The sequence below is a fragment of the Vicugna pacos genome, chromosome 9 (assembly GCF_048564905.1).
Source record: "Vicugna pacos chromosome 9, VicPac4, whole genome shotgun sequence".
In the NCBI taxonomy this organism is placed as follows: Eukaryota; Metazoa; Chordata; class Mammalia; order Artiodactyla; family Camelidae; genus Vicugna; species Vicugna pacos.
The window spans coordinates 54,624,881-54,645,030 of record NC_132995.1 but is presented as its reverse complement, the minus strand read 5'-3'; the positions used below and the strand labels follow the sequence as shown (position 1 = coordinate 54,645,030).

Sequence of the window (20,150 nt, the reverse complement as noted above, 5' to 3'; positions counted from 1 at the left end):
CCACATGGTTTCTCTAGCATGGGAATTTCTTATCTGGCAGTTCAGGGCTTCAAAAACAAGTGCCCGCAAGAGTCTTGCATGAAGCTGCAAGGCTCCCATTTGAATTAGCCCTGGCAGTCTCAGAACGTCTCTTATATTGTGTTCTATAGTCAAGTAAGTCTAAGGTCAACCCAGATTCAAGGGGAGGTGAATTTCAATGGGAGAAGAAGGAAATAATTTGTGGCCATCTTTAATCTATCCCAGACACTTTGTCCTTGCCTGCAGAATGATTCCTCTCTGTTTGGAAAGGACTTTCTTTTTAAACCCAGGGTTAGAGACATGGACATGGAGCTGTGCGGGACAAAGAAGACTTCTACTGATTAACCAAGTCAGCTGAGTCGACTGTAGTGGTCAGTGAAGTGACAGAGGTTGCAGGCATATTTTCCTCCTATCTAAGTCTCAGTGAGTGTTAGGGGTTAAAATTAGGGAAGCAATGCACATAGTGACATGACATTTTAGACCTAAACTGGTTTCTAATCTCAGCTTTGTATACTTAGGCCATCTACTTTACCTCCCTGAGCCTCACATGTGTCATTTACAAAGCAGAGGTGACCAGAACCTACCTCATTACACCATTCTTAGGATGAAAAGTCAGTACATATAACACTTTTAGAAGAGAACCTGGCAAAAAATAAGTTAGACATAGTTATTTTTATTATTGCCTCATAGTGCATGGAGTAATCCACATCAAGCTTAACAGTCCCTATTACCCAGAATCAAGCTGGGAAGAGGAGGAAGGGAAAAGAAATAATAGAAAAACTAAATGGAAGGTAAAAGTCCCCTTGGAGTGTTTGGAGCTGAGTATGAAGACAGAAATACCTTCCTATTCTTTGTCCCTTGTCATCAGTTCATACATTTCCTGAAGCATAATCAATTGACCAGTTCAGGAGCAGTGCACTCAGAAAGAATAACATGACTGGTTTAATTTATCAACATTACCTATACAGATTCTTTGGGTTCTAATCCAGAAAACCAGGAGAGATACACAAGGAGGAAGATGTGTGACTTTCTACCATAATGATCCATGGGACCTATGACATGAGAGAAGTATGCGCTCTAGCACTTGAGTTATATCCTCCCTGCCCTCTATACCTAACTTTAAATGGAATGGAGAAGAATAAAGCTACCAAGTATTCACAAGGAGAAAAGCTTAACAAAAAACCAGAAAGGATAGCGTTTAGTAACTGGTAGATTGTATTGTTGTTCCACAAATACTCACCCCTTCTGCACTCTGTGCAGAGTACACTTTTCTGTGCTAATGACTCTGGACTTGGCCATGTGACTTACTTTAGGGAATGGAATATAGCAGAAAGGACAATGTGTCAGTTCTGAGCAGAGACTTTGAGACATCACAAGTCTCTGCCAACTCTCTTACACTCTTGTACTCTCTACCATGAGAAGAATATTCCCCAGGTAGCCACTTCTTCAGTGTGGGTCCTGGAATGAGAGATACACAGAGCAGACTTGAACCTATGCCCACCCAACCCATACTTGAACCACAGGTCCTTGAGTGGGACTGGATGTTTGTTGTACAATGCTGAGATTTGAGAGCTCTTTGTTAAGCAGCATTGTTTCAGTGAAAAGAGAACTAATACAATGACTCAACACAGTGGGATTTCGTGACTAGCTACTACAGACAACGGTTTGCAAGTAAGCATATGAAATAGGAACTTTCTAGTTAGTATTCTGATAAATATAAAGTAAAATGAGATGATATTAAATTATTTATATGCTAGGTAGATATAGAGAGAGATCTAAAATATCTTACAACTATTAAATTATTTCTTATCTATTAAATAAGGAAAAATTAAAATGATAACTCCTAGTGCTCTTGAGGCTATAAAATATGATAAAATTAGAAGGTCCTTTTACTGTAAAATTCCTATACCTTAAGAAGTTATACCAGGGAAATAATTCAAAAGAATAAAATAATGAAGGTAGGAAAACTTCATTAAGACATCGTTTATTGTCTAATATTAGAAACAGTATAACTATGCAGTAATAGAATATTATTAAATAAACTATGGTTATATTGGTATGATATAATATATAATCATTAGAATAGCAAATATTAACATTCTCTAACAACATGGATAAATATCCAATAAATGAAAAAAGAAGAATAGAAACATGTATAAACTGTACATAATTATAACTATACAAATAGATATGTAATATATATGGATGATGATTGTAGGGAATATGGAGAAATTTAAACAGTTGTGCTGGAGGAGTGGATATAGGAGTGAATATTTTTCTTTTAAAATATAAGACAAAAGTTAGTTCTTTTGACAATAAATGTAATTTTAAAAGCAAAAAAGACATTCCTTTTTTCAATAATATACTCTTAGATGTGTAAGAGAGACTCAGTGTTTGGGTTAGATGATATACTTTTAAAAGACTGGAAAGAAACTTTTAACACTAGTTACATCTGGGTATTATGGGTAGTTTACTTTCTATATACTTTTCTGTATTTTTCAAATCTTTTACAATTAACGTGTTATGAACTTTGTAAAAAAAGTTATTTTAAAAATAAATGAGCATATTTTCTAGTCTCACTTCTGAGACTCCACTGTTTATCTAGTTAATGCTATAATTTCTTGAATGCAGCACATGTCTGGCTGTAGACAGAGTTCCTCTCCAAACTCAGTAGCCCATAATTTGATTTGAGACAAAACTAAATATAGCACCAACTTTGGTATGGAAGATGGATATCTGACTCTCCCTGCCCCACTCCTTTTTTTTTCTATTTTTGTCTTCAGAGGCAGCTGAAGAATCTTTCCAACACAGGTAACCTGTGAGCCTTGTCTCAGGTCAAACTGGAGCTTGAAACATTTCCTGGAAACGTTCTAAGCTCAGGAGTAGTGTGGTCTTACGTACAAGCTGTGCTGAGGTTGGGAGATTCTAGATTAGAGGCCTTTTAGACATTTCTGAACTCTCAAATGTTTTAATGTTATCTTGCCCTCCCAACCCCTATTCTGTACTGATAATTAGGGGAACTAATCCAAGAGAGGGGAGCCAGGATGATGGTTTGCTTTCAAGAATACAGGCTCCCCACAGTCTCACCAATACTCAGGCATGCTAGGGTCCTTCCTGAGTTAAAATTCTTAGGATACCTGAGAGAATCGGCTTGTTCTAGAGAAGGCTTGTTGGTCTTTTCTTCAGAGGACACGTCTCTGGGACCACACTATGTAGAAGACAACCTGTATTAGAACCTTAACAGACATTTTGAGCCTTTTGGGTCTCAAATTTATCATCTGTGGAACAAATATAGCTAAGTCAACTTTGCCACATGTGGGCACTGTAAAGCTTTCTGCAAATTAAAAAAGGTCAGTGGTAATGCTAATAATAACAGTGATTATGTCATTTAATAAAAAGGTTTTATTTTAGAGCTAAAAAGGAGCTTCAAGGCTGTAAGCACGTTAATTATAGCATGTCTGACTTGTCTAAACTTTGTTACATAAATAGATGATACAGGGTCTCAAGCAGCGCCTTCTCCAAAGAGCCCTTTTCCATGATCTTAGAACAGATACAGGGGAGATTCTCGGTTCTGATGGCCACTATCTTGAAGCTTTTCTAGTGTTCTGGGAAGTTCAAGAAACCTCTACCCTCTTGAAGCTAGTGGAAGAGCACAGTACCTCTGTGTTTGGGAAATTGAAACCCAGGGAGATAGGATACCATAAAATCAGGGGATGTCTGAGATGGAGGCAGCTAAAAAGGCTGCAAGGTTTTGTAAGGATGCTGCCCTTTCTGAGGAAAGTTCCTGGGCGCCTGAGACAGACACAGCAGATCTCCAGGAAAACAGTATCATGTCCTCTGACCGTTTAGTGTGTGCATCTGCAGTCAGCCCGGATGGCACCCCAAGCCTTCCTAGACTCTAGCACTGGCCCTGGGGTTACCTGCGGGTGGGGTGATGCAGGCACACGAGAGGACCCCCTCTCCAAGTCTTCCCGACAACTGATCGCTTTTTTCCAAAGCCCCTCAGCAGGACAGGAGAGGGACAGAGGGCTTCTCAGTACGGCGTCCTCTAAGCCCTCTTCTGCCAACATCATCCAGGCAGGGAAGGCCGGAGGGTGTGTTCAGAAGCGGGGAACCTGGGCCGGCTCAGCCCCAGCGCAGCGGCGGTGGGGAGCCCCGCCTCCCCTCGCGGTTGACAGCTCAGCTGGTGCCGAGCAACTCGTGCCAGCCAGTCGTGTCTCAGCCTGGGAGTGTGTGCGCGCACCGCCGGGCTGCCTCTGGCCCCAGCTCCCCAAACGGCTCCGGGCGCCGCTCCGCTCCACGTCCAGCTTCCTCCTGAGAACAGTCCCTCCCTTGTGCCTGTAGCACCGTTCGCCGGAGGTTTGGCCACGTCAAATCGGTTTTCTAAAAAAGCAGGGAGCAGAGCTCTCTCTTCGCCGGCACAGAAGGAGGGAGCTGGGGAGGAAAAGGCTCTTTGCGCTGGAGATTCGTGGGCCAGGCTTCTCATTTTCCCAGGCTGCTTCCCCTCCCGGGTGAGGAGCGCCCTGCGAGGAAGGACAGCGCCTGGAAAATGGAGCAGACGTGGACGAGGTAGGTGAGCCGCTTCTCCCCCCAGCTCGCTCCCGCCCCCCGCGTTCCGGATTCGGCGTCCCTCCCCCGCACCACTACCCCTGCGCCCTTTTGGAGAGGTCGCCCCTCACCACTAGGGGCTTTTGCAAGCTTCTCTTTTTGATCGCCTCCTTCTCCCTAATTCCCAGCCCAGTTCTCTTGGTCCTCCTGCACATGTTCTGTTTTCTGGTGTTTTCCTTGCTTAATGAATCTCCCTTCCATCTAGTCTTGATATTAAAAATACCCAGTGAAGCTGCCTGGAAGTTTATGTAGAAATGTTTCTCTGTCTTCTCCTTGTTTCGCAGATAAGAGGGATGTCCCCCAGTTCTTTCTTTAGAGATACCTTTGATTTCAGATACCTTGAAAAATATCAAATTCCTTCTCACCCTGCCACGTTTTCCTTCTCAACCTCACCCCCTACTAGTCACACAAAGGCATCGGACCAAGTGAACAAAACCTACCAGCGGTCGTCTCCAGTTGAAGCTGACTTTGGGAGAGGAAAGGAGAAGGAAAGAGAGGAGGGTGCCCATCATTGCTCAGGCTTTGTTGAGGTCGGGGCAACAGCTGCTTTTGGGTCAGATTTTGGAGATGCTGGGTGGAACTGTGCTTCCTCCATGCCCCCATTGCTTCCCCTCAATATACTTTAAAATGGAGCTCATTCAAGGATAAGAGATGATGTATTAAGACAAAGACTTCATTTTTGGTTTTTAGTGGGAGGGCAGTGGAAAGACTGTATTCAGAGGTGTTTCCATAACAGATACTCCTCCATCTCCAAGATTTAGCTTTGGGGAATTGGAGTGGGGCCAAATGAGTGTTCTGAGTCCTAACAGAGGGCAGACTGTCCTAACAAGAAGGTAAACGTGGGGCTTAACGGTACTTGTGAAAAAGACCTGGGGGCTTTTAGCTGATTGTTCAACAGGAGTGAACTGTGTAATGTGAACTTTAAGCTTAGGCTGTGTTGATAAGAAAGTACACTATCTAGATTTACAAGTGATGATTCTACTTTTTGCTCTTTCTGCTCTTCTAGGCTCTCCTAGAAGACCGTGCTCTGTTCTGGGCATCACTAGATAAAAGAAGTGCAATCAAGAGACATGAGGGGACTGAGAACCATACTTGAGGAGTGACCAAAGGGCCTAGGGCTCTTTAGTCTGGAGAGGTCAAGACTTGAGTTGGGGGCCCAGATGTGGAAGCTTCCTTCAGATATTTGAAGAGCAGTGGGTAGTAGACAGATTAGATTGATTTGGAACCTCCTAGGAGGACAGAACAACCAACTGGAGCAAGTTGTGTGGAGGCAAGTTATGGCTTAGTGTAAAGGAAAAACTTTCTAACAGGTGACCTGCCTGGATAGTAAGTAGCTTCCTGACCCTGGAATTTATTCAAGCAAAGGCTGGGTGACCACTTGATGGTAGAAAGGGTGAGTGTATCAAGGATTCTTGCTCTCTGTCAGTGCTTTTCACACTTTAAAAAAAGTATTATTTATTAACTTTTTTGGACTTTAAATGTGGCAATTTAAGACAAATTCAGAAATAATTTAGAAAATCACAAGTCACATGTTTATAGTTCAATTAATTTCACAAACTGAGTATACCCATGTAGTGAGCACTAAGATCAAGAAAGAGAACATAACCAGCATGCCTGAAGCTCTTGTGACCCCAAGGATAACCATCATCGTAACTTTTAACACCATAGATTAGTTTGGCCTGGTTTTGAACTTAATGTAAGTGAAAGTATCCAGTGTACTCTTTTGTATCTGGCTTCTTTCACTTACTCGTATGTTGCGGGATTCTTCCACATTGTTGTGTGTAGTGTAGTTCACTCATTCTTGCTTCTCTGTAGGATTCCACTGTATTTAAATATATCAATGTATTTGTCCATTCTGTTGTTAAGAAGCATTTGGGCAATTTCTAGTTTGGAACTATTATGAATAGCATTGCTGTGAATACTCCTGGATGTGCCTTTTGGTAAACACATATACACATTTCTGTTGGGTAAATACATAGACGTAGAATTGCAGGGTACTAGGAAATGCATGTTCAGCTTTAGTAGATACTTCCAAATAATTTTCTAAAGTGCTTAGAAAGAAGATATCTGCTGAGAAGGAAGGGCTGAGATACACTGTAAAGGTGCTCCACACTACTAGTCATCAGAGAAATGCAGATTAGAACCACAATGCCATACCACTGTAACATATCGGAATGGCTGAAACGAAGAAGACAGAAAATGTCAAATGTTGGTGAGACAGAAGACTCAGGATGTTCACACTTTTTAAAAAATCCCTACCTTCAGTAAGAAATGTATTTATATTGCAGCCAAGTACAATCCCATATGTAACTGAAACAAAATGTAACAGTAGTCAACCTTGATATGTGTTGTACTCTGATCTTTTCCATCCTATGCTTTTCCTTTAAAAAGAAAAATGCTTGTGTGACTCAATTATTTCACCACCTCATGGGTTACAGATGGAAAAATCCTATAATCTTATATCGTAACCAATGTCTCAGATACTTCCTACCTTGAAACTAAGGTCAGTTCATAAGCGTTTATTTTAAATGTGAGCCCAATACAGGCAAGGCACTGTGCTGAATGTTAAGAGTTAAACAATGAATGAGGGGGAGACTCAGTGGTAGAGCACATGCTTAGCATGCATGAGGTCCTGGGTTCCATCCCCATTACCTCCATTAAAAATAAATAAATAAACATGAAGAAACCTAATTACCTCCCCCCTCAAAAATAAAGTAAAGTAAAGATTAAAAAAGTAAATTTTAAAAAACCAAACAAAAATAAACAAAAACAATGAATGAGATGGCTTCTGCCTATGAGAGTTTTACTTTCTTGGCTATAATTCTAATAAAGGCTAAGGCAGATATGTGTATTGGCTGCTCTGGGAGCACAGTGGAGATGCACAACTTGGAGGATTCACAGAATAAAAATTAAATATAAGGCTACCATTTATAATAAGCTTGCATTTACTAGCTTGTGTGTTAATCCCTTTGCATGGTTTATGTCGCTTAATCCTCACAACCATATGAGATAAATATTATACTCATTTTTAAGACAAGAAAATTGAACTTTAAAGAGCTTAAATAATTTGCTCAGATAACACGCACAGCAAGAAATATAGTCTGGAACGATCTAATTCCAAAGCCTATGCTCTTAGTTGCTTCACTTGAATTGAGTCCTGAAGGTGACTTGGTTTCTGAGTTGGTTCTGAAGCCAGCTACTTATCCTGACTATGCTTAAGCTTAAGACTATGATTCTATTCCCAAATTCCATTCTTGGCCATTCTGGAAATTCCCCTCTGTGACGAGTTCTCCACACGAGCCCCCACACCCTTTATCTTGCTAAGTCTGCCCACAAAGGACAAGGTGCTGAGTATTTGGGTTCTCAGACTTAGTGTCCCCTATTAACAGCTGTCCATCTTCTGCCCTGCTACAAGTCAATGGGAGTATTTGTCCCCAGGAGTGTTGTCTGACTGTTGCTAGACTCTGGTTAAATCATTTGGGGAGAGCATAGTTGGTTCTGGAATAGCAGATTTCCCATGGTTACAATGGCCTTAACAAGAAGCTGGCTTGGTCCCTAATAGAACTGTTATCCATGAATCGGGTAAGAGCTGTCACCTCATGGAGATGACAAGGAACCTGGTGATGAAGGTAGTTTTGCTCACTTCATTGTCTGGTATGAATCAGGCAAACAGCTTCTACTGCTATAAATTTTTAGCATTCGTGAATCTGGACTAACAACTCCCTAGAGTGGTGTGGGTGTTTCAGGGTCCCTGCTTGTATTAGTTTCCTTTTGCTGTTGTAACAAATTACCACAAACTCAGTGGCTTAGAGCAACACAAATGTATTATCTTGCAGCCCTGGAGGCCAGAAGTCTGAAAATTGATCTTCTAGGTTAAAATGAAAGGGTCAGCAGGACTGTATTTCTCCTGGAGGCTCTAGGGAAGAATCCATTCCTTGCCTTTTCCAGCTTCAAGAAGCTGTCCACATCCCTTGGTTCATGGCCTCTTTCCAGCAGTGGCATCACTACAACCTCTGTTCCTTCATCTCACCTCCTCCTCTCATTCTGACTCTTCTGTATGTCTCAGTCTCTCTCAAGGAGCCTTGTGATTACGTTGGGCCCAATGGGGTATTCCAGGATAATCTCCCCCATATCAGAATTCTTAATGACATCCGAAAGTCCCTTTTGCCATGTAAAGTGGCACATTCACAGGTTCCAGAGAGTAGGAATGTGGACTTCTTTGGAGAGCCATTATTCAGCCTGCCATACTGTTAAATACTGGAAAAAGGCATTACTAATTCTCTTTACCTTTTACATGGAAATGTTCTTGTTTCTAGCAGATGGGAAAGCTGAGTAAAAGTCAATCAAATCATATACGAACCTTATACAACTTCCTTGAACAAATAACTCAAGAAAAAGTGAACTTGGAATATCTAAGGGCTATCTTTAAGACTGAAGGTTAGAAAAAGAAAGCAAATTAATTGGTCTGTTTTGTTTTGTTTTCTATTACCCTGTGATTTGATTTAATAAAATGCAAGTATTAATTGTATTTGCCTGCTGTGGCTGTGAACATTTGGAGAAAGGAAATAATATCTAAGAAAAATAGTGATTCAGTCTCAAAATTGTAAACTTAAAAATTTTGTTTCTCCTCTTTCACATAAAGTATAGCTTTCAAAGTAAGACAAGACGCCCGTTTACCATAGTTACAATGCAGTCAAAAGATACCCATTGATAGCTTATTTGATAGATAGCACTGATTCTGCTCGGTATTAACTCTCAGCCTAAAGAAAACAGGGGCATTTATTTCTCCCTGAATTGGTGGTAAGTTACCACAGGGTTCTGTTTACTGATGCACAGTAACAACCAGACATGGCATTTCTCCCCATTTTATACATGTGGCAGCTGAAGCTAGAGGTTAACTAAGTGCTGGACCACAAAAGTCTGGTTGATTCTGGTATCTTTGCTTACCATGACGCTGCTGCTTTGCATACATCGCTTTTTATTAGGAAAATGCTCCTTTTCATAATTCTATAATTGAAGCATGACTGGATGTTGGATTTCCTGTTTAACATTCAGCACTTCTAACAATTAATTTTCTGCATTTGGAGGACGAAAATCTCTGCCTTTGTGACTCTGATCTGCTTTTAAATAGGCCTGCGCTTCAGGCCTGAGGAATTTATCTCAATCACCACCACTTGCTTATTTACCACATACTGGATCAGACTGGACCCCCTCTTTCTTCTTCCAGCTTACATTCTAAGGCTGGATCTAGAACACCAGCAGACTGGGAAATGGCTGTTCCTGGCTCTGAAAGGAGAAGTTGGCTGACCCTCCTTAGAGTGCCCCCTCCGTTCTGGGTGACTCAGTGGTAATTTATACAAGGCTATGTGGAGTAGCCATCCATTCACCCTATTGAAATGGGCCCTATTTTATAAATAAAATTCCAAACTGGGCTCAGAACATTCCACAAGTTGTCCCTGGCAAAAATTCAAATAGCGTTTAAAGTTAGAAGAAAGTCCAGAATAAAAGAGATGTCATGGTGACCCAAGGTAGCTGTAGCCAATTTTATTTTAAAGCATTCAGAAGCACTGAGGACTTGTTTTCCTCTGTCTCAGAGCATCTTCTGAGTTTTGTCGTCATCATGACAAGCACGATCTGAATTTTCATTTTTTTTCCTCATGGCTGAAGCATTTCATTAGTCCTAGACTATTATAGTAATACCAGCAGCACAACTATCTGTATTTCCATAGCACTTTAATAGTTTCTAATATATTTCTCCTTAGCATCTCTCATTATCTCCATTCATTTTCTGCTTGTTTCACTCTACAGAAACGTCTTTCTCGCTTTGTTTTTTCAAGATCAACTAGGGAAAAGGTAACCTGCAACTGGTGTCTTCTTATCACGGCCAAGGTAGAAGGCGTGTAAAGAAGCAATAACTGCTGATATGTAGAAAACATTGACTGACAAAGAAAATGGAATAATTTCTAGCATTTCATGCAATTTCATAATATATTTATTTTCCATTTCATAATGTGGAATTGAATTATTCATAATGTGGAATAACATGTCATGTGGTATTATAATGTTTTACTTAATCATTACCTGATAGAGTCCTCTAAGTTTCCAACTTTTAATTATTATGATTAATACTTGATTATACGTCTAGGTACATCATACCTCTTCCTCCATAAGATTATTTTTGAATGCTGGATGTTCAGAGGTAAATTAACTATGTCAAACATTTCTAGTTCTTGAAAATATATTGCAACTTCCTTAGGGTTTAAGACTCCTGAAACTCATATTAATGTGAAAGACATTTCATTTAATCAATACCTGAGTCCCTATTGTTGCAGAAGGGAAAGTGGAGGCACACTGATATAAGGTGACATATCCTAGATTAGATAATCCCAGGTGAATCAGAAGCAACATTCTCAGTTTTTACCCCTCTCTAGAGTAAAATGTTTCACTGTCACTATTAATCTATCACCATCTTAAAGTATTTCCTGAAATAGTAATAAACAGAAAATTGCAATATAAGAAAGTAAAAATGGATATAAATTACATCAAAATTATCCATACATGTTAGGATGTTTATTGCAAGGAGAGAAGAAAATAGATGCTGTGTTTGGTTATGGGATTATGGATAATACCTCTTATTAAAGATATGTTTTAAGAGTTTAGTAAAGGCTGCTTTAAAACTAAGTCAATATATGTTTCTACAGCAGAAAGAAATTTACATTTATTCTACCAAGTGACAACATGTAAAGTTTGGAGCTGAGTTGGTTTTAGAAAAGATTCTTCTGTGCAGTATTTATAGGTTTCCAGATTATTGGTATCATGGGAGCAGCATTATTGCCAGCAGACTAGGTAGCTGGCTGTAGAGTGTCTCTTTACTCACCCTGAGCTAAAATTATTATGAGTGGGCCCTAGTCTACCAGTTGTTCCCACCTACACACCTAGCCTTGCCTTTGCTAAGATAACTTTGTTTACCCTTTAGAGGTTAGTTTCAGCATTACCTCCTTTCAGAATTATTTTTGGAACCTAGTTCTGGGTGTTCTCTGTATCCAGAGTACACTCTGCCTTCCCCATTATTGCATGCAGCTGGTTGGTTTAATTGGTAGTTTCCATACTCTATAAGTTTACTTGAAAAAAAGGGCTGTCTTTTGTCTCTAAATCTTCAGTATCTTAACAATGTTTCTAGCATATAGCAGATCCTCAATGAAGAACTTCCTAGAGAACATTCCCTGCAAGGCTCATGTGAATATCTGTTTGGTAGGTGTCTCCTTTCTATGGAATGGATCCACAGGTTATCAAAGCTTGATGCCATTATACATTCAAATTGTATTTATTTGTTGTTTAAGAAATAGGCACCAAATTTCTGTTATGATCTAGACTTCTTAAATGCTGGGTACATGATAGAGAATGAGATAAAAACCCTACCTTCAAGCTGCTGACATTCTAGACAGGTCCCAAGGCATAAGTATATATTACTGTTTTAACTTGACCTCATGGTTCCTTAACTCTAATTCACTTCAGTACACCATAAGCAAAGCCCTTCTTTGTAGCCCATCGTCACTCCAGATTCTCTATCTTTAGGATTTTTAACTCAGAAATTATATCCCCTGACCGCAGTGTCCAGTCCCCCATCTCCTCACTCTCTGAATATTCAGTTTACCTTATCATTTACTCCAGGTCCTCCATTCCTTCATGTCTTCCAGGCCATCTGCTCTTCATTCATCTCCTGACTGAGCTGAGACCTCAGGACCAGCTCTCTGAATCATTCTCAGCACTGCTTTAGAATCTCTTACTGCCTTAACAGTCCCCCACTGTTGGTAATCCTCAGTTAATTTTATTATCCTCTGAGATTCTATAAGCTTTGTTTTGGTGCATTATAAAACTATACTGAGAAGAAAGACTCTAGATTCATCTGTATAATCTTTGGGCAGGTCTATAGTGTGAAGGTGTTCTCCTCCTCTCACCTGCCTCCTCCCCTGACTCTTCCTCTTCCCCTAAAATTGCATTCCTCAGGGGGAGGGTATAGCTCAAGTGGTAGAGCACATGCTTAGTATGCATGAGGGCCTGGGTTCAATCTCCAGTACCTCCATTAGAAAAATAAATAAATAAATAAATAAATAAACCTAATTACCTCCTCTACCCCCCCAAAAAACTAAACTAAAATAATAATAATAATAATAATAATAATAATAAAAATTGCATTCCTCAAAACCTCCCATTTCAATAGTACAAATAAAATCAAGGTACAAAATTGCATGATTGGTGTTACTTCTGTTTTGTGGAATTTACACAAGCATATGAACCGAAGAACAGCTAAACATAAAGACCAAAAAATTTTTATCAGTGTTGCCTTTAAGTGGTAGCATTTTTATTTTTATTTTTCTCTATACACTTTTGTCCTTTCCAAAATTTCTAGAAGGAACACATAATTCTTTTAAAATCATTAAAAACAGACAAAGATTATGTGAATACAAATGTAGACAGAAAAAAAAAATATCTACCTTTTAATGTTTGGTCTAGGGCTGTGAGATGGACCGGGCCAAGTGCCTCGACTTTCCCCAGTGCCTTGTGAATGAATAGTGATTGTTAATGAAAATGGAGGAGTACAGAATGCATTGCCAGGACCATGAGTAAAACACACAAGCTGACTTTTTAGAAGTGGGTGGAAAGACCCATATACCATCCCTGAGTAATGTGGCTGAATCCAAAGCAGATTATTTTTAAATTTTTTTTGAAAGAGTGATGTCAGTGTCGGCTGATTGAGGGGACAGGGAGGAGAATTTATTAGACATTGGCATGTCTGATGACCTCATAGGGCAAAGTGGGGGAAATAAGTATTTGAACTGCCTTTATGTTCTTACAGCATTAAGAGGTTTCTCTGAACCTTGAGGAATAGCAGCAAGAAAAATTTGATTCCTTATAGGATAAAGACTCAGTGCAGGAGCAAAATAGGTCATAAAACTCAAAACTGTCGCAGATACACAGTGATGTTTGTAGCTCCTGGTAGCTATTGAGGACTTAGCACTCCAGAAAAATGCCTCCCAGAGTTCTGTTTGGCCATACCATTCTCACTGAATAGATCCTGTTGAGTGAAGGGTGTAATTGCAGCTTGTAGTGGAGAAAAGCAGATGTTATTGTCTCAGTGCCAAGTCAGCTCACACTAAGTCCGCATGCAGAGGGAGACTCACAGTGATGTTCTCTCTGTTCTGAGGAGCTTTGCCAACTAAGCATTCTAGCTTGCAGAGGTTATAATGATAGGTCTTGAATGAGAAAAAATCATCATCTCATGGTATTTACTATATAACAGTCTTGTGCTCTGCATCTGTGACTTCTACCCTATTTGCATTTGAATATGTGTTTTTACAATTCTGGTGCCAAATGGGGGATATTGGCAATATTTGGAATGGAGAAGAATACTCAGTGTCTCTCTTAGCAAGAGGGAAAATGACCTGAGACTTCTCAGAGCTTGTTCACAAACGGCCTTCCCAATTTTGATTGTGTCTGTTTTCATCACCTCCCCTGCCTGTCAGTTTATTCCCTTTGTCTTTTAGGGGCAATGCCAAGTATTATCACAGAAAGGATTCAGGAGGGGCATGAATATTTGGAGAAACTTGGGTAGAAATAGGGAAGTGTAAAATAATGGGTGATTCACTTTTCAGGACAAGACCTGTGTAAAAACTTGCCACTTCCTCTTTAGGGTTGTAATTCATTTGTCACAAGATACCTGTTATACCAGTAGCAGGTACTCCAGTGTGAGCTGTGTACGTATTGGGATGAGTTGGTGCCCAAGAAACAACTATGTGTCAGGAGTTGATCCCACCTCCTTCCCAAGGCAGCATGACCCACCCTTCCTTTGACTTGACATTCTCAGGGGTCATTTCCCTGGGGTCAAGGCAGGTACAAAGGAGGCAACAGGCAAATACATGGGTGGAAATAGGGCTTATTGGACAGAGTAAAGTTTTGGAGTCAGACAGATACAGTTTTCACATTCAGGCTGAACAACAACTAGCTGTATGGTCGTGGGCAAATTACTTATCCTTCTGGGTCTCTTGTTTCCTCATCTGTAATATCGGGGAAACAATACCTACAGGATTTGTGATAACTGAATGAGATAATGCCTGGAAAGTATCAGTCAATCAGTAAGTAGTGGTGGCAGCATCGGTGGTGGGTGGTGGTGGTTGTTCACAATAATGATGATGGTCATTGAACCCAAGATCAGTGTTGAGGAAAATTCCAGTGTAAGAAAACATGTCAAACTGTAAAGGCAGCCCAGAGACTATTACCTGTAGGTGTCTTTGTTTCTAAGTTGACACCACTTGTGAAACCCTGCTGTTTAAAAATCCTCAGAGCTGGAGTGTCACATAATAGAGAAAATAGGCCACCAGTCTTCTCCTGCTGGCTCTTTTATATCTGCAAGGGTTGCGTGTGGGCATAAATTAAAAATATGAAAAAGATCTTCAAACATTCGAAAGATTTCTTTTATTTGAACCAGAACCTGGCAACTCATGTCAAATGAGCTTTAAAAATATGGGAATTTAGAGCAGGGTGTTTGTTTGGACCCCAACAAACAGCAGAGCGGAGCAATCTTTCTGTCATCACACATATCTCCCTCTCTTTGAGAAGGCCATGCTGAGCCTAACCCCATATTTCATCTTTTATCAAGGGCCTTAATAGGAGAGCTGTGTAAATAGATCAGAATATGTTCCTTAATTTTTTTAAAAAAAGAATTAACCTTTTATTATAAAAATAGTAAAAAAAAAAAAGAAAGAAAGAAAGAAAGAGGAGAAGGAGGAGGAAGAGGAGAAGGAGAAGAAATTCATTTATATTTTCTACCGTCCTAACCACCAGCCATTTCACTCTTCCAGACTCTCTGCTAGTCTGGATAGTCTATATCTATGTTTTTACTAGAGTGTAAATCTTAGTTCTAATCCTTTCTTGCTGGCATTGTTTTAAGTTATCTGCGGAGGTCCTAAGTAGTTAGATAAAGCTATAGTGTTTGAGGACAGAAGTGTGAATGAAGAAATGGTTTTTCCCCTTGGGTCCCCTTCATACTCCTACCTGAGGGTTAGAGTTTGTGGGAGGACAGCTTGAGGGGAGGGAGAGGTGAAAAGGAAGTTGGAAGGGGTCCTGAGGAGCAGTTTAGGTTTACTCAGGCAGGAGGGAACAAAATGAAAGTCCCGAGCATACCCTTCATTCTCCCATTTTAGGGCCTTTGTCATGTTTCCTTATGTATTCACACCCATGCTTAAGGCCTAGATTCACTGTTCTCTGTTTTCTGTAGATTTCTTAGATCCCTTTCCCCAACAGGACAAAATTAACTGCTATCTCATTTATGTTCTGAAATTTCTGTTTTAAATCCCATCATTCTAATAATTGTCTCTTTGAATCCTGTCTGCCTCCCCCAATAGACAACTCTGAGCACCTCGATTTCTAGATATTTCTTTTTCATCTTTATATTTTCAGTGCTTGCCATGTAAGCAACTTCTCAGTAAATGTTTACAAAATGGAATGAAAAGACCTAAAAATAGCAATCAAGGCCTAGTTTTTTGCTCTAAGAACTGCCATAGCAGATTGTTTTTCTTCCTCTTGCATTTTTGGTTATAGTAAGAAAACCATATAAAAAGAAATTTTAAAGGCAGAAAATGCCCCTGGGAAGATGGTCTTTGGCCCTAGGCTTACAGATGTTAATTCAGGGCAGTGGTGAGTGATGAAGTAGGGGGTCAGATTAGGTGGTGCTCCAACAACCTAAGTGTGTGATTGCCCCGGGGAGGGGGCCTGAAAAAAAGCCACCCCCTTGGGAGTTTGGACACTCATATGGGGAGAAATAGTCCTAGGTTGATTATCTTAATAGGTAAGACAGAGGAGAAGAAAGTAATGGGGCCATAGATATAGTTGGCTGGGGGCGGGACATGGTTTTGGTCCTAGATACTAATATCTCATACTGTTCAAAGACTTGTTGCACATCCTGCTTTGTAATAGTGAAGTTGTATGATTGCCATTTTGCCATTGCTTGTGAATTATGTGTTCCATTGACACAATCCATTGCTCTTCTCAGTCCAAAAATTAACAGGCCAAAATACAAGGCAGTAACACCAAAGATGCATTTTGCCAAGGATGGTCTATGGCTTCCTTACAGAAGATATCTCTCTGTAGGCTCCATCATGGTATTACCCTTAGCTAAGGAAGTTACCTGCATTTCTACTCCTCCCCACCACGTTACGAAAGACTAGACTAGTGGGGCCAGCGAGCCGCTCACATCTTAGAAAGGAGCCATATCAATGGTCATTTTCAAGCAAACTAAAATTGAGTGCTTTGGATATCCCTGATGTAACTGAAACTACCATCCTTAGAAAACTTTTGGAAGAAATCATCAGAGCACAGTTTGACAGCATCAGACTATCAGAGGGTAGCAGATGGCTTGGAGAGGAGCAATTATTTTCTGATCATTCGCCACCTAATCACCCTGCAAAACTGTAGGAAAAGCTCGTACTCTGGAATATTGTATTTATGTGTTGTTTGAGTTCGGTATCTTCATAGCTACTTATCAGCAAGTCAAGAAAATGTGAGTAATACACCATGGAGAAATTAAGTAAGTGAAGGGCTGGTGGGTGTGTTATACTTGGAAAATGGTTCTTCAAATGAAGCAAGAGAGTATTTTGGCAAAAATTTGTAAGTATAATTTTAGTGGAATTGGTTCAGTACTGACAGATTGGTGAGGTAAAGAGAAAAAAGATACGCCTCACTGAGGGAAAGTTTAGTTCATTTATACAAGAAAAGCAACATGTAAGGTACAAGTATCTTTGGGGAAAGATTATATATGTACATCTATGCAGGAGAGTGGTAAGTAACTGATGAATCACATGCTAGCTGAGCATGAGTCATTCGTGGACTGATGTTTCAAAAAATGTATATATAGAAGCACTTGAATTTGAGAAGCTAGGACAAGAGTATACTTTTTTTCCCCCTGGACTTGGGTAATGCAGAAGACTTTACCAGCATATGTTAATGCTTTGTGTATCTGCCTGTGGCCAGGCTTGAAGTCTGTCTCTAGCATACGCCAGTTCTCCTTGCACTTTAGTTATCAGATGTTGTCACAAATTGCAATCCCCTTGACATATATCTGTGTTTCTTAACCTTGAGCCCCTTCTCTGAGGGAGCATCAAATTCCTTATCAACCTTTTGGAGCAGCTGAGTGAGCCCCACTCTTGGGCAATATGAGAGATAACTTGAGCTGTTAATAGAGTTAAAGTGATTTTTAAAACAATCTCCTGAGACTACAAAAAGCCCATTAACTCAATACCCATCCACAGTGACCTCTCTACCCTTCCGGTTATTGCTTTATACCAGGCAGGCAGCCAGCTAGCTCTGGGAGAGTGTGGGGTGGGGGAGAAGGTGGGGTACCTTGTGGGTCCCATCAGCACCACCTTGTTGTAGCTTGCTCCAGATCTAGAATGTGAAATCTTCGGAGCAGGGAGCACTGAATGAGATCATGTCTGGAAAGTTCCCCCATCCTTGGAAAGTATTAAAATGGGTTTTATGGTTCAGCATCTATTCAAATAGAACTGAGTAATTACTGCAAGGAACCCTAGAAATTCATGCATTTCTTTTACAAATATGTAAGGAAACTGCAGCCAGGAGGGGTAAAGGTGATTTATAAGCCAGTAAGTCGCTTAGCTTCACGAATTAATGAATTGTGTGCTAAGCCAATAGGTAGATTAAGACTGTGTCTTAAAGCAAAAATGAGAATTTTGTCTGTATACGGTCTATATCAGGGTGACAGCCTCAGAGACACAGAAAGAGCTGGGAAAGTTTCATAAATGAGTGTATGAGCAGAGATTACGAGGGCAGGGAGTGACAGGGACTATGGCAAAGCGGAAAACACACCTCTTCTGTTTAAAGGTGGCAGGTTACCCCTCTAGGCAGGAAGGCAGGCCCAGTATTGTCAGACCCATTCATTTCCCAAGAGAATTTAGAAATGAATCAAATAAAATGTGTTGGATGGGCTAAATTTGGCCTGAGGAATGACCCTGCTCCTGACAGCAGTTGCACCGTTACCTGGCTCTGTGGGCTGAGAATAAAGGAATCTATCCAATGCATGAATAGCTGCAGCAGAGAATATGTTTTTTCCCCCATAAATTTTTCAAGACATTGTTCTGGCTGATTGTTTCAAAATCCTTCCCCTACTTTTTCTCAGCAGAGGGGAATCCAGAAGTAGTACCTTCATCTCTTTCATTCTTCACTCTCAGGGAAAATTTTTAATGAGAAGTGGAGAAGGGAAAGAGGCAGAGAGCCAGGAAGAACCACAAGCTGGTGACCTGCTTTTGAATAATAAAGAATTGCCAGGTGGTTTGTGTCGTCCAGTTTGCCCTGTCTGGTACTTTCATGTCCATCTGGAACTTAACATAGTGAAGATTTATGCCAAGATCCAGCCCTGAGGCAGAGAAGAAAGAACGTCAACGATTTCTAAACAAATGCCAGGCTCTCTTCCATCTCCCAGGGAATGTCTCCTGGCTTTTGAAAAGAGAAGCCCACTAAATCTCGGCTACATAATTATTTTCAGAACAATGAACTGGGAATACCCGAGGGTTTAAGGAGTAAGCTACATGTTGAAAGCATCTCCCAGTAGGATTATTGCAGTCGCTTCTCTGTTTCTGCCTTCCCCTCCCAGTCTGCTGTCAAAACAGTAGCTGGCCCTTTTAAAACATGCGTTGCTCAGTTCATCCCTTTTTTTGCCTCACAAGACTCCAGTGGCTAAATGCCTCTTAATGTCCTGAAAGGCTTTATACAATCTGTCCCCTGCCCAGCCTTCCTATTACTGTCCTGGCCTTGCCTCCTGCTACTCTGCTCAGCCACACTGCCCTCTTGTTGTTCCAAAAATGCCCTGGCATGCTTCCTCTTAAGAGCCTTTGCATTTGATGTTCTCTGCTTAGAAGACTCTTTGCTGAAATACCCATGTTATTGCTTCCTAGAGAAGCCTTGCCTACTGAAAACTGAAACCCTCCATCCTCCCCATACCTCCAGCACTCTATCTCCAGTCCCTACTTCAGTTTTTAACAGTACCTGTCCTCAATTGCTACTATACATTTTACTTGTGCAGGCATTTTTGTCTATTTTGTTCACTGCCACATTCATGGAGCTTAAAACAGGTGCCTGAAGACATAGTAGGTGTTTGACAAGTATTTGTTGAGTTTTTTTCCCCTTTTGTGCTAGGGAGGGTGGTCTTCACTGTGCCAGACAGATATACTTCTTGCTACTGAATCGTGATGTTTTTAACATTTCCATTAGTAGACTTTGTCTGTTTTCTAAGTTTTCTGAATCAGTTCTACTTCCTGAACATATCTTGATTTTTCTTTTCTGTTGCTTTTCTCCATTTCTGCTCTTTTCCCTTAGTTCAAACCATCACAACTTCTTGCTTTCCCCATCTACTTTTGTTCACTCTGCAGTGTCATTCTGCAGCCTGATGATCTATCCAAAATCTCAATCTGGTCATTTGCCATTATTCCTGCATTTAAAATCCTTCAGTGGTTTCC

General features: G+C 40.5%; 1 protein-coding gene across 4 annotated transcripts in view; it reads left to right on the top strand.

Annotated features, from left to right (window-relative positions):
- The window catches only part of PDE4DIP (phosphodiesterase 4D interacting protein), a 194,668-nt gene that overhangs the window by 21,575 nt on the left and 152,943 nt on the right, over positions 1-20,150 (top strand). The gene's annotated exons all lie outside the window — the stretch shown is intronic.